The sequence below is a fragment of the Columba livia genome, chromosome 1 (genome assembly GCF_036013475.1).
Source record: "Columba livia isolate bColLiv1 breed racing homer chromosome 1, bColLiv1.pat.W.v2, whole genome shotgun sequence".
Classification (NCBI taxonomy): Eukaryota; Metazoa; Chordata; class Aves; order Columbiformes; family Columbidae; genus Columba; species Columba livia.
In genome coordinates, this window is record NC_088602.1 from 51,935,406 (window position 1) to 51,949,974 (window position 14,569).

Here is a 14,569-nt window from a genome sequence, read left to right on the forward strand (position 1 = left end):
CTTGGGAGTCCTGACCGACAACAGGCTGACCATGAGTCAGGAAAGTGACCTTGTGGCCAAGAAGGCCAATGGTATCTTGGGGTACACTAGGTTATCCTTCCCCTCTACTCTGCCCTGGTGAGGCTGCATCTGGAGTACTATGTCCAGTTCTGGGCTGCCCAGTTTAAGCAGGACAAGGGAGTGCAGTGACAGGTTATGAAGATGATTAGGGGTCTGGAGCATCTTTCTTATGAGGACAGACTGAGAGAGCTGAGTCTGTTCAGCCTGGAGAAGCGAAGGCTGAGAGGGAATCTTATAAATGCTTATAAATATCTCAAAAGTAGGTTTCAAGAGGATGGGACCAGACTCTTTTCAGTGGTGCCCAAAGACAGGATGAGGGGCAATTGACACAGACTGAAGCAAAGGAAGTTCCATCTAAACATGAGGAGAAACTTCTTTACTTTGAGGGTGACGGAGCACTGAAACAAACTGCTCAGAGATTTTGTGGAATCTCCTTCTCTGGAGACATTCAAGAGTGCATGTTTCAATGGAGGGCCCTGAGAACACAAGCACAGGAAGATAGCAGAGGTCCTAGGGCTATAAACACAGATGGGCAATTACTGATCACTAAAGTAGCACAGCCTTTGGAAAGAACTAGTTTTAGGGCATAACAAAAGTAATGACCATATAACAAAGAAGTATTAATTGCTTAATTGTGTTAATAGTACCATTAATCATACCATCAGAAAGTTATATCCTGAAGAAAAACAGAAACCTCCTGTTGGAGGTAGCTATATATCTTGAAAATTAGGAACCTTCTGTTGTAAATATTTTCCAGGTATTTTATGACGAATACATAACTCAGCAATGTACAGAATGGTGTGACAATCTGCAGAAGCTTCCTGTAATTGGTATCATAAGCAGAGTTGCCTTGAGGGTATATCTATAAGAGTGCAACAGAAATAAGTACTTGTGCAGCCATCTTGCTTGAGAAATGGATATGAAGAATTGAAACTGATGACACTAATATCCTATATACATAAGTATCAATTTATTATAATTAAATGGAAGTCTACCTTTGTGCTTGTGGTTTATCAAGTAATCTGATGCTAGTGTCTGATCTAATGAACCACCCGTGGTTGCAATTTGGATGTACAGCAGTTGATGGAAAGGTATCCTGTCTTTCAAAAAACATCTCCTTGTGTCACATAGTAATTCTCTGCTGTATTTTCCAGGTTTGATGAACATTCTTCGATTCTTTGGTGTAACTGTTCATATCAGCAAAATATCACAGAAACTTATGGAATTTACTCAGCTATTGCTATTTTTCTCCTCTTAGCAATGATATAAAATTGCCTTTGTTAAAGAAATTCTGAAAGTTGTTTTTGGAAAAGTAGATTTTTGGCAGAGAAAGGGATTTCAGACTCATATAGCTGAAGCTAAACAGAATCTTGACCTCGTAATATCTGAACCATTCCAAACTTGATATGGAGAGAAAAAGATGTGGAAAGAGAGTTAATGGAACTGGTGAGAGAAGTCATCATCTGAACTGTCAAAATAAAACATTTTCTTCACACATTAATGGAACTATGAGTGTTTATATACCTGTGTATATATATATTCATATGTGTACATAACTTTCATTAAAAAGACTAGAAACACATCCTTTTTTGTGACAGAATATCAGAAAGAGTCTTCCCATGACAATAATAGGTCTTTTCATCCTTGTGTAGGCAAAAATTATTTTGCATATTCTTTCCTAGATTTTGGCAGTGGAAATAATTTGGCTGAGCATGTATATGGTAATAGACAGTTATTTAACAAACAAAAAAAAATGTAACTGGAAAAAAAGGATGTCTTTTTTGTCTGGGCAGGATTTTTTTTTTTTTTTTTTTTTTTTAATATTGTAAGTAATAAGTGATTACCAGGGAAACCTATACAATAAGAATGCAGCATCTTACCCACAAATGCCCAGAATAATTAAAAAAAAAATATTTCAAAGAACTGTTAAACATAACAAGTCAAATTTAAGTAAGAAATTCATAGAACTGAAAAAGAACTCGAAGACCACTTTGTCAAGATTGCCTGAACTGAGATAAAAACCTCTGGAAAAATTCATGAAAAACAGAAAGTCAGCTGAGGCATTGCTGAGACAGCTTGATGACATTCAGGGATGATGAACAAAAAAAGGCTACATACTTATTTTTTCCTGGTCCATATTTTTTGGGGGAACAGGGGGTTCATGTACATATTTCAAAATTTCCATCCATCCATCCATCCATCCATCCATCCATCCATCCATCCATCCACAAAGTGTTTAAACTCCATGTTCGAAAGTGTTACATGTCTTCTCTTTGTCTTCAATCACTAACAATGAGTTTCATAAATTTCACTTGGGAATGTTTCCTTACAAATGCTAGTTCTCACTATCAGTATAAGACTGTACTGCAATTAATACAAAGATAAACTAAATCATTTATTCAGAAAATAACAGATGATTAAGTACTGCTTTTACAGAACATGCAGTTGCATACTTATTCAAATATTTCACTGGTATTGCAACAAAACTGTCATATTTAAATAAAAAATGAACAGGGGAAATATACAGCTGTTGTAAATTAGTGAATGAAGTCAGCTTTTCTGAATTATATTTGCTGATTATCTGAGTTCTTATTGAAGATATCTTTTACCTACTGAAAGAAGTTTGAACTTATGCCTATTTTTGTCCTGAATTTATACTTGTATGCAAAGATATTGTAGGTAATGAGACATTTTATTTCAGGTAATAGTGACAGTACATAATTATTCCGTATACTGTAGCTATAGAGATCTTTTAGCTTTTGTTCAGGGTACTTGTGGATCTAACATATTTGACTTCCTTTGTTATCTTAGAAATTTTCTCACATTTGAACATATGAATTGACTTTTCTTATCTTGATGACATGACTGAAATAGTTATTACATTTATAATAATAACTATATATGTTCGGATGTATTACTATTATTTTTGCTGTCTTACTCCTGGTCTCATCAGTACAATTACTATTACTACTTCTGTTGATACTAACAATACTAATGTCAAATAATTTGAAATAATAAATTAACCCTTATATTTAAGCATTTTATGTTTTAATAGCAGTAATGAGAATGATGAAGGAAGGAAGAAGAAAAAATTAAGAAATTGTATACAATGAAAATACTTGAGCCACAGCATAAAAAAAAAATAGTCTTGATTCTTTCAGGAAAAAAGATAACAAAGAGATTTTTTTTTTTAATTTTATTTTATTTTTTTTAAGTTGTACCATCTTCTTCACATTTGGTGTGTTTTAGAGACATTTATTTTTATTTCAAAAGTAGTCCTGAACTACAAAACTAGGAGGATCACTTTTGAAGCTTGCTTGTAGGCAATTAAAGAAAACTCTCAAGCACTTAAAATAAAAATTAACACTTCAGGAAAAAGACTTTATCTGATCCAGATGGTTAAATTCATATAATAGTGCAAAAGAGGCCTTAAATAGATTTAGTCTTATTTGTTGTATTCTGACTATGAATTTGCACTCATTGATCAATAGAAACGGTATTATTTACTTGAATTCTGATGACCAGAGTTCAATAAATTGTTATCAAAATGGCTGTATTTTGGTTCATAGTCCTTAAAAAATGGAACATGGAACTGCATGTACAACAGTATGATAGTTGTCAGTGGTCTCTTTGATAATGACTAAAAGTGAAAACTTTAGTTTTTATTTTCTAACAATTTAATAGGAAGTTAAAAAACGCGAGTTTGTTTCCACAAATCTCTATGATTCCCTGATATTTCTTAAAGCTCCTATATTTAGTTGTTTTAATCTACAAATTGACTCCAGTTCAGTAAATCATTCACAGGCATACAAGACTCAATCCTGTCGCATGAATGCAGGCATCCAACACCATTTTCATGCCCAGAATGTCCTCTTTGATCTCTGAGATGTTAGAAAAGTTCAGGTCCCCGATAGATACTGTATCACACGTGACAACCCTGTGTAGGCATCTCTGATATCTTCAGTAGTATAGCACTAGCACCACACAGTTTTATTCAGGCAAGTAGGTTGAGATGTTAAGTCTATACCTGAGTTAGTTAGTTGACTTCCTTTACAGACTGTGACAACAAGATACAGCACTTATAGGCAGTGATTCACCTTATCCCCAAGTGACTGCCAACACTACATCAGCTAAGTTCCTGAAAGTGCTATTTCATGCTATTGAATTTACAAATTCAGATGTAAATTGATCTAAACTGTTTTAAAGCTCTCCAGTAATTACATTTGATAAGAATAACTTTCAGGTGTTTGAAAGGTTTAGCTATGTTAGCAGCATCCTCTTCATCAAGAACTGGTGGTAGAATGTTTACTAAGTTGTATTTAGAGGGCATGAAAAAATAAACCAAGGTAGCTGAGTGTTATTATGGTGTAATTTCTGTTTTCCTTAGTTTTGTGTCTCTGATTCATATATCACATCTGGCTGCTCTGAAAGTTTCACAGTGTTATTTATTCTGGATTATGGCATAGACATGAGATAAACATAGTGATTACTTCTTATAGTACTACTAGAACTGTGCTAGTAATATTTTACTTGTGTTGGTTCAGTTTGGTAGTTGATATGGAAGACCTCAGGGTCTTCAACCATGTCTTTCACACCTGTCTTGCTTTTGGCAAAACAATACCTCCAGGCTAACACAGACCTTTAAAGATAACTTAAAACTAACTGAAACTGTCCTTTATATTTTCTTAGATTATAAGAAACTCATGCTGCAAGGATGAAACTCTACATATTCCTTTCAGGTCCTTTCTTCTCACTGGACTAAACTAAGAAATAGTAAAGTAGATAACAACATCACCCTGTAAAAATAATCATGGCTATTTATGATGAAGAGACATACATATGGGAAGTAAAGCCAAAAAACCAAAAAGGGTAGTGAAAAAGAGATGTAATTGCAGGTTAAAAGATTTAAAAAACCAAACCAAAACAAAAACAAACAAACAAACAAACCAAAAACAAAACAAAACAAAAAATAACTGGAAATGTAAGTATTTTAAGGCAGTTTTATATAGATAGCTTTATTCAAACTTTCTGTCCTTTTCACACAGACAGTATACTTGAAATTAATAAATAGGTAAAAATATTCAGAAGTCACTGATGGATATTTCTGTTTTAACCATGGAGGGGAAGGTGTCTGGTTGTTTGGGTTTGTTTGTTTGCTTTTCGTTTGTCTTGTTGTTTTTACAAGAACTCTTTCAAACTGAGCCACTATTGTTCAGCAAGCAGAATAGAAAGAAATTGCTGGCTAGTGAAACAAAAGGGTTAATACTTGTGCTCTTGCTTTATTGCAGAGAATTTGGTAGGTGTATGTCAAATAGTTCTACTGAGGAGGTATGTGTCATCTATTGGGATAAGATGCTTCTCTCTTCTCGAGAATAAAAACTAAATTACTCTTGGTATTAGGCATCGTCTCTGACTCATCCTTTTTAACAGTTCAAATCAATAAGAGCAAAAGTATTGAGTGTCACTTTCAAATACTAAAGAGTAAGTAGACTTCCTTGTCCCAGATAAATTTTAATCTAGAAAGATTAAATTGTTTTTTATTCTGTAAGGGGAATATTTTTATCAAGCGGGTTAATTAAGAGTGCCAGTAACCGAGCTGTCATTTTTAATCAGGAAATAGTTGGTTGATATGAGTCACTAAATATTGTTCATTGCATACTAAAGAAGATTTATTCCCTCCTGGGTTACTCCAAATTTGCCAGCATACCTCCACTAGTTAATACAGACAATATAATACAGATGACCCAGTGCTCTTCAAATTTTTTACTATAGATCGTTGGCAATATGTATAACAGCAGGTTTGTAAAAATTCTGGAGTACAGTGAAAGCCTGTTTTATTTTTCCTTAGATAAGAAGAAATATCTGTGGGAAAACAAAACAAAACAAGCATTTATGAACCTAAGAACTGTAAAATGATTAGCTGATAAGTGGATATTGTCAATACAGTATCAGATTTCTATCATATTCCATCTTTTTAATTGACTTCAGTCAGACTGGAGAGTCACACAGGAAAAGCAATCATTTGAGACCTTGAAACCTTTTACATTTGCAGAGGAGGAGTATGAATTCAATACAAGCAACCAGATGATGAATACCTCATTTAGGAAGAAAAATTGAGTTCTGAATGCCCTAATTAATATATTCAAAGTTGGAATCCTGTATTTGCATGCCTTACTGAGATATAAGGTAGTACAAGGACATATGAGCATGTATATAGAAGTTTTATCCAACACAGGCATTTCCACCTTCTACTTTCAAACCATTTCATGATTTTTTCAAATGTATTCATTTAAATATTTTTAAATTGTTAAAAGAAGGTATTAGATTTCACTCTGTATATGATACATGAATAATCAGTTAAAATAGTTTTAAATATGATTGGGTAGATGACAGCCTAGTGCTTATAGATTTAACTTTTTAAATGCTCCAAAATTTACCTTTTTGTTGAAATTTTTTCCACTGACTTAAAATAAATTAAAATTTTGTCATGAGAAGCAGATTTCTGATAAAGACATTCAGGTTTACAGTTTCTGAACTTTTTTTAATTGATGTTTTTAAATTAAGAGGTACTGTAATATTGGAAAATGTGATTTATCTTTAGAATCACAAATTAAAATTATAATTAGAAAAGAGTTTACAAATTACCCATCTAAGGTAGGATTCACTTAGTTGTTCTTGGGATTTGGTGTTTTGGTTTTATTTTTTTCTTTTGTTAATCCAAGAGAAAATACTTCTTCTCAGTAAGGGTGACAGAGCACTGGAACAGGCTGCCCAGGGGGGTTGTGGAGTCTCCTTCTCTGGAGAGATTCAAAACTTGCCTGGACATGTTCCTGTGCGACCTCACTTAGGCGTTTCTGGTCCAGCAGGGGGATTGGACTAGATGATTTTTTGACGTCCCTTCCAATCCCAAACATACTGTGGTACTGTGATATAATCATCAAATCAATGAATTATCAGACCATAGGGTGGTTTGGATTGGATGGGACCTTTAAATATCATCCAGTTCCAACCCTCCTGCTGTGGTCAGGGACATCTTTTATCTTATCAGTTTGCTCAAAGTTGCATCCAACTTGACTTTGAACACTTCCAATAATCAGGTATTCACAACCTCTCTGAGAAATCTGTTCCAGTGTCTCACTGCCCTCCTTGTAAAAAATTTCTTCCTTATGTTCAAACTAAACCTACGCTCTTTCAATTTAAAACCATTGCCCCTTGTCCTGTCACTGAAGGCTTTGGTGAAAAGTCTTTCTGTGCCTTTCTTATGAACTTTCTTTAAGTATTGAAAGGCTGCAAGAAGGTCTACCCAGAGCCTTTTTTTCTCTAGCCTGAACAATCCCAGCTCTCTCAGTCTTTCTCGACAGACGATGTGTTTCAGCCCTCTGATTTTCATGGCCCTGCTCTGGAGCCACTTTAACAGGTCCATAACTTTCTTGAACTTGGGACCTTAGAGCTGAATGCAGTACTCCAGAAGGGGGGTCTCACAATAGAGAGTCTTCTCTTTAATGGAAAAGGAATATTTCTTGTTAGAGACAAAACTGAGGAAATCTTTCCTATATGTTTGAAAAATATAAGTATTTATGTTCTGTGGAAGAAGATCTGAGACTATTACTGCAACATTTCTTCACTCATTAGATTGTACACATATCCAAATACAAAGGTAGACTTTTTTTTTTTTTCTTTTTCTTTCATGACAGCTTAGAAACAAGAGAGAAATAAATTACCTAGGAAATGTATTATATTTTCTACCTGATTTCCCTTTTCTATTATAGGAAAGCATTCCACTGTAATCATTAAATCATTGATTCTGTGGTTAATATAGAAGATGATGTGTGAAATGTACTGATAATGGGTGGGAAATCATTTAATTAAGAGTTTTGCTTGTTTTCTTTGTGTAAGGGAGGAGCAAACATGGACTATTCTGCAATGAAGGGGGGAAAGCTCAGGGCAAAGAGTGACAGGGAAGAAGACAGGGCAGTAGACTGGACAGTAGGGGTGTAATCTCACAGAAAGAAGAGCAAAGGTGACATTACCACACTTGGACAACAAGTCACAAAACAAGACCACAAAAATCAGCAAGTTTGGACCAAGGTAAAACCAAGAATTTGGGTCAGCCAGTGACATCAAGCTCAGCAGGGAATACAGCCAGGATCAAGCGTACCTGGCAACACAGACAGTCAAAAAGACACTTTCCCTTCTGGCGTCCTTTAATTCTGATCACTTAAAGTCATTTCACAGTTTTATTCAACTGCTACAGCAATGGTTCTGACGACATCTCAGATGCTTGTGCATGTCCTATTCCAGCCTCCAGATACTACCTTGGAGCCACATGGTTCTTTTACCTCTTCTGTGACATATGTCCCAACTCCATGGAGATGCCTTTGATAACTTCCAGCATCTCAGATGGCATAAGGTGCCCACAGTTAAGCAGGTAAACAGAGTTTTGTTTTTGTACATAACAGTGTATTGCTCTTCTTAAACTTTTGTTGTGTAACTGTTGATCTGATTCTTCACAAAAGTCTCAGTACACAGGTAGAAATGTCAGACTGCCAATGGTTCTCTGTGGGAAGGAGAACTAAGCTGACACTGTTGTGTTTACATAAAAGTCAGTAACATGAGACAAATGTGTAGAAAATAAAAACATTTATTTTCCCTCAACCTTTCCATCTCATCATTTTTTGCATTTCTAGACTTATTTTTAGAAGTTTTCTGAAGCTTTATTGTTAAAACTTTCTTACTGACTTGGAGGTACATTGCAATTTTCCCTCATTGAAGAGTTAAATATTACCCTAGAAATTCAAGTAACATGTTTCAAAAGGAGGACTTCTTCCAAGAGATATAACTTCATAAATGTCACATTGTAACTCATCAGAAGAGCACTGGAGAATAGTTATTAATACACACCACAAAAGCATACAATAGGGTACATTTTCTTCAATGGCTACAAGGAAACAGCACATTTATGGTGGATTTACTGTGACAGCACAAGAACGAAGCATAAATACAGGTACTAAGAAGTGTCAGGAAAAGGTAAAAAATTAAACAGGAGTATTGCATTACTAAGGATTCAAATGATACATCTAGAAGAGAAAAGAAATAATTATATACTGAAAAAAGAATACTGTATAAATCTAAGAGAGATAATCAAAATGAGCTGAAAGAGTAATATAGATCAATTTTCTGCTGTATGACGGACATGACACTAGCTGGTTTGGCTAAGTATATCACTGTACACATCAACTGCATCAAAAAGTACGGGAAAAGTAGAAAATGCACCTTCTGTGTGCATAAACTTAATGTGTTGATAGCAGTATAGTGTAGAAGCAAATCTAGTGTCCTTTAAAAGCAATAACAGGCACAAAAAGGTTATGGTATCTCTACAACCAATACCAGTTGTAAGAAATAGAAAATGTTGCTCCTTTAATAGTACTTTCTTAAACAGTGCCATCCTATTATATTTTGCATCCAAATATTGTCAGAAAGTAACACTATTACATTCTAAAAGGTTACATAATCATTTAATTTAGTGAAACTGCTTTGACTGAGAGTGGATAAAGACTCACATGAAGTTTTAAATTAGATTGCAAACCTAACATAAAGTCTCTGCAGAACAAAAGAACACACAAGTCGTGTGAGTTCAAATTATGATACAACTCACCTGATATGCTTTGGCTTAACAAATGTGAAAGAAAAATAAAATAATGCCGAAACCCAAAAAGTGATATGTGGAATTTTAGCAACAAATAGAAATTAAGAATGGTATAATTTTTGTAAATGTCAGGCTCACTTTAATTCAGTCTTTTTAACAACCAGAATAATGGCAGGAGGTTTTCCTTTTTTTTTTTTTTTCTTCTTTTTTTTTTTTTTTCTTTGTTTGAAGTCATTAAAGGGAAGTTTGTTCAGTGTTTCAGATGGATGCACATCAACACAATCAACCATTAAGGAAATGGCGGGAGGGGTGTTGGGTTATTTTACCTCACATCTGACTTCAGCTAAACTTCAAATAATGTCAGATGTACAAAGTATCAATTTAATATTATGAATAGGGAGGAGCTTCTTTTTTCTTCTTAGATGCAATGTTTTATTCTAGTCTCAGGTGAATAATAACCCCTACTCCTAATGGACTCAGTCCTGCACATTTGGGTAGATACTGATAATTTTGTGTGTGTGTTTGAAATTTTCTGAAAAATCTAAGTGGATATCCCTCCTCCAGAAGCTGGAAGAGAGTTAGAGTACAAATGATTTTGTCTGTGGTTTGTGGCAATATTAATTAATAGTCTGGAGTTGTGCTAGAAACGTATCAAGTGAGTTAAACAAGACCTTAATTGACTCAAGGACTGGGGAAAAAGTTTGATAATTTTCCGCAGTTTCTCCTGCAAAACTTCTTTACTAAGAGATGAAGTAAAAACACAGCCAAGTTAAAACACTATGGAAACAGAACAAAATCCCACTGACAGATGGGAAATAATCCAGAATGTATTTAATTGTTTCCAATATAATCTAAAAGTCATATATTGACCTTCTCAATGCTAGGTGCCCTTCAAAATTTGTTTTATATTTATTTAACATAGTAACATAAGATAATACAAATAATATATTATTTGAAAGCTATTCACATAAAAAGCTATTCACATAAAAAGACTATTTACAGATATTATTTTTTTATTTCTCTGTTGTTTTTTACCAATGATGTAATAAGCTGCGGTTAACTCCATCATATTAAGATTTGAAGGTTAAATGGTTTGAATCTGTTTTAAATTATAACATAGCATAATGAACTGGTGAACCTAGCCCACTGATACATCTCTGAATCTCACTACCATTATACAACTTTCTTGTTATGATTTCTGTTGCTTTTCTTCATTTATATATACACATTGTAACCTGTGTTTGCTTCAGCAAACCAAGGGATATGATGCAGTTCACAGTTTAATACCATAAATGATCCTAGTTCTTCCCATGTAGAGAAGAATGTGGTGACAGAAAACAACAGAGCATATATCAAATTTATTGGAAACGTAATTAAAAATATCACGACACTTTAAAAATTCACAAAAAATTTTGCATATTAGAAGCACTGTTAAAAATATTGTATAAAAACATTCAGAAGGGAAAAAAATCTGAAAGTTATTACTGATGAATGAACTGCTGGACTTTTGCTAGGAAATAAAAGAAATATTGTTTGTTTTGCTTTCAGTTCTTAAATAAGACGAAGATGCACCTTCACAAGTCTTGAAGAAACTTTAGGAATATATTGCATTTTAAAAAATATATTTAGAATTTGAAGATAAGAGTGTTTCAAAGTCCTGCACTACTGTTGAAATATGCTTAAATATGTTTTATTGATTTATGAATCTTTTAATCTGCAAGAAAAGGAAGACAGCTGAAGTAATGCCAGTCTGTGTGGCTGGCTGTGTTCTCTCATGAATATAATTGACAGCAGTTTTAGGCTGTGATGCTGTTGAATAGTTCTGGAAATGTCTAGACAATTATTAGGGTAAGTGTGCTGTAAACACAAAAAAAGTGTCCTGCATACATAATATCTTTGTAGGTAGTTTTCTTTTTTTTTTGCAGGCAACTACTCATTTATCAGTAATAGAACTTGAAAGAGCAAGTGTATAATCTGGAGACAGTGCAAGAAAAAACTTAATTTAGAAACTCCATTGAAGCTATAGAATGTATTTAATCCATCCAAGGTTAAAACAAACATAATAGGTAATATAATAGGTATTTCAGGATTTGTTTTCCTATGTATATTATTTTTTTAGGAATTATAATAGCATATTATTTTTCAGGCTATTTTTTGCTTAACCTGCTTCTGATACCTTTAATTATTTTTCTTACAATACATAGTAAACTGCTGAGGAATTTAAGAAATACTGATCTTCAGTAAATTAATGCATGACAGAAACTTTTAAAATTATGATAAACCCCTCCTGTTGAGGAGAACAGAGAAATGAACAATAAAAACACTTATATAGCAACTTAAAGAATTACTATCTCCTTTCTGAACCATCATCGATGACCATTTGCACAACCTGATTTTATACCAATGAATCACAGGAAAAGGCATTTTCTTCATGCATTTGATTTAAAATCTCTTAAAAAACAAAACAAAACAAAACAAAAAAAAAAAAAAGAAAAAAAAAAAAACCACAAAAAAAACAGGGATGTATGTGCCTGTGTATAGAAGCTGTCAAACAAGGTTTGGGGTTTGGTGGTTTGTTTGTTGTGCTTAAAAATTATTTTAAGTGAAGTTATTTCTTTATTCGAATGCATAGTCTGTAGAAAACCTCTTATTTCAATGTCACGTGGTATTTGTAAATTACTCAATTTTTTAACATCTTTGTTTCTTAGAAGATCCTTTCTACCTTTTTATTTGCCAAAAATAAATTAACAAGAATAACTGCTGTGATACAGTATGTAAAGGACAAGAACCCGTTTTGCAATAGCTGTATGGTTGGAATTTGAAAATATGTTTTTTTTCCAGTAGTATGTTTTGTTTTACTGAAGGATATTTTTCTCTCATTGTTTTGAATGTAATGCAAAGTCAAATACTGAGACATGTAATTATATATTCAGACATTTGGGAGAGGAGAGGAGAGGAAGAGGAGAGGAAGAGGAAGAGGAAGAGGAAGAGGAAGAGGAAGAGGAAGAGGAAGAGGAAGAGGAAGAGGAAGAGGAAGAGGAAGAGGAAGAGGAAGAGGAAGAGGAAGAGGAAGAGGAAGAGGAAGAGGAGAGGAGAGGAGAGGAGAGGAGAGGAGAGGAGAGGGAGAGGAGAGGAGAGGAGAGGAGAGGAGAGGAGAGGAGAGGAGAGGAGAGGAGAGGAGAGGAGAGCAGAGGAGAGGAGAGCAGAGGAGAGGAGAGGAGAGGAGAGGAGAGGAGAGGAGAGGAGAGGAGAGGAGAGGAGAGGAGAGGAGAGGAGAGGAGAGGAGAGGAGAGGAGAGGAGAGGAGAGGAGAGGAGAGGAGAGGAGAGGAGAGGAGAGGAGAGGAGAGGAGAGGAGAGGAGAGGAGAGGAGAGGAGAGGAGAGGAGAGGAAAAACAACTTCATTTATATTCCACTTACTGAAGTGCTTCTTGTAAAATAAGCTTAATTATTCACTGAGGCTAAAGTTCCAACAATCTTTTAAATTCTTAATGATTTAATTTTACTTTCAAATAATTTATTTTCTTTCTATCATAAAGATTACCCACAGAATTACTAATTAGCTTGAAGATTATTCGATTATTCTGTAAAAAATAAGAGGGGTTCTTGGTTTGATTTTCTCTTCTTCTTTTCTTTTCCTTTCTTTTCTTTTCTTTTCTTTTCTTTTCTTTTCTTTTCTTTTCTTTTCTTTTCTTTTCTTTTCTTTTCTTTTCTTTTCTTTTCTTTTCTTTTCTTTTCCTTTTCTTTTCTTTTCTTTTCTTTTCTTTTCTTTTCTTTTCTTTTCTTTTCTTTTCTTTTCTTTTCTTTTCTTTTCTTTTCTTTTCTTTTCTTTTCTTTTCTCTTCTCTTCTCTTCTCTTCTCTTCTTTTCTTTTCTTTTCTTTTCTTTTCTTTTCTTTTCTTTTCTTTTCTTTTCTTTTCTTTTCTTTTCTTTTCTTTCTTTCTTTCTTTTCTTTTCTTTTCTTTTCTTTTTCTTTTCTTTTCTTTTCTTTTCTTTTCTTTTCTTTTCTTTTCTTTTCTTTTCTTTTCTTTTCTTTTCTTTTCTTTTCTTTTCTTTTCTTTTCTTTTCTTTTCTTTTCTCTTCTCTTCTCTTCTTTTCTCTTCTTTTCTTTTCTCTTCTTTTCTCTTCTTTTCTCTTCTTTCTTCTTTTCTTTTCTTCATATTTTTTTTTTCTTCATCTTTTTTTTTTTTTTCTTTTTTCTTTTTTTAACCTTTTCTTTAAGGAAAAAAAAGCATAGAAAAAAGTTTAGCTTAAGCTATCTGATGAAGATCAAAAATTTATCAAAGTTGTTGTGTGTTCAAAATCAAGACTTATATCTAAGTTTGTTTTGAATTCTGAATAAGTCTTATTTAACTAACATAGGAAGAAAAGTAGTCACCTTATAAAAGATTAGTGTCAGAGAAAAGTAATGGGAAAATCAATCCAGTTTCCCTGATTTAAGTGCATCATTTTCATTCAACTGAACGAGTCCTTCCAAAAAAAAGTGCCTATGTCTTTCATGCAGACAGTGGTGTCTAAATTCAGAATACATAAGCTAGATATTCAAGTTCTCTTTAGACTTAATGGAAACTTATCCAAAATAACAAGGTGGGCCTGGTTCATTTGCCAAAATGTCAATATCTGATACCATGTAAGATATCTCAGACTAGCTGAATTATTCATGCAGTGCTGGCAGATTTGACATAAGACTGATAGAAAACTTACAGGCAGCAGCTGGGGACCAGGATACCCAGCAATACCTCAGATGTCTGAGTTATCCGTGTTTGTTTAATTAATTCATGCCCAGTGGTGTCTGGTGAACTGCTTGTCTAGCTAAACACAGCCAAAATGTTTATGTCAGGGTGATCTGAATAGCTATCTGACAAG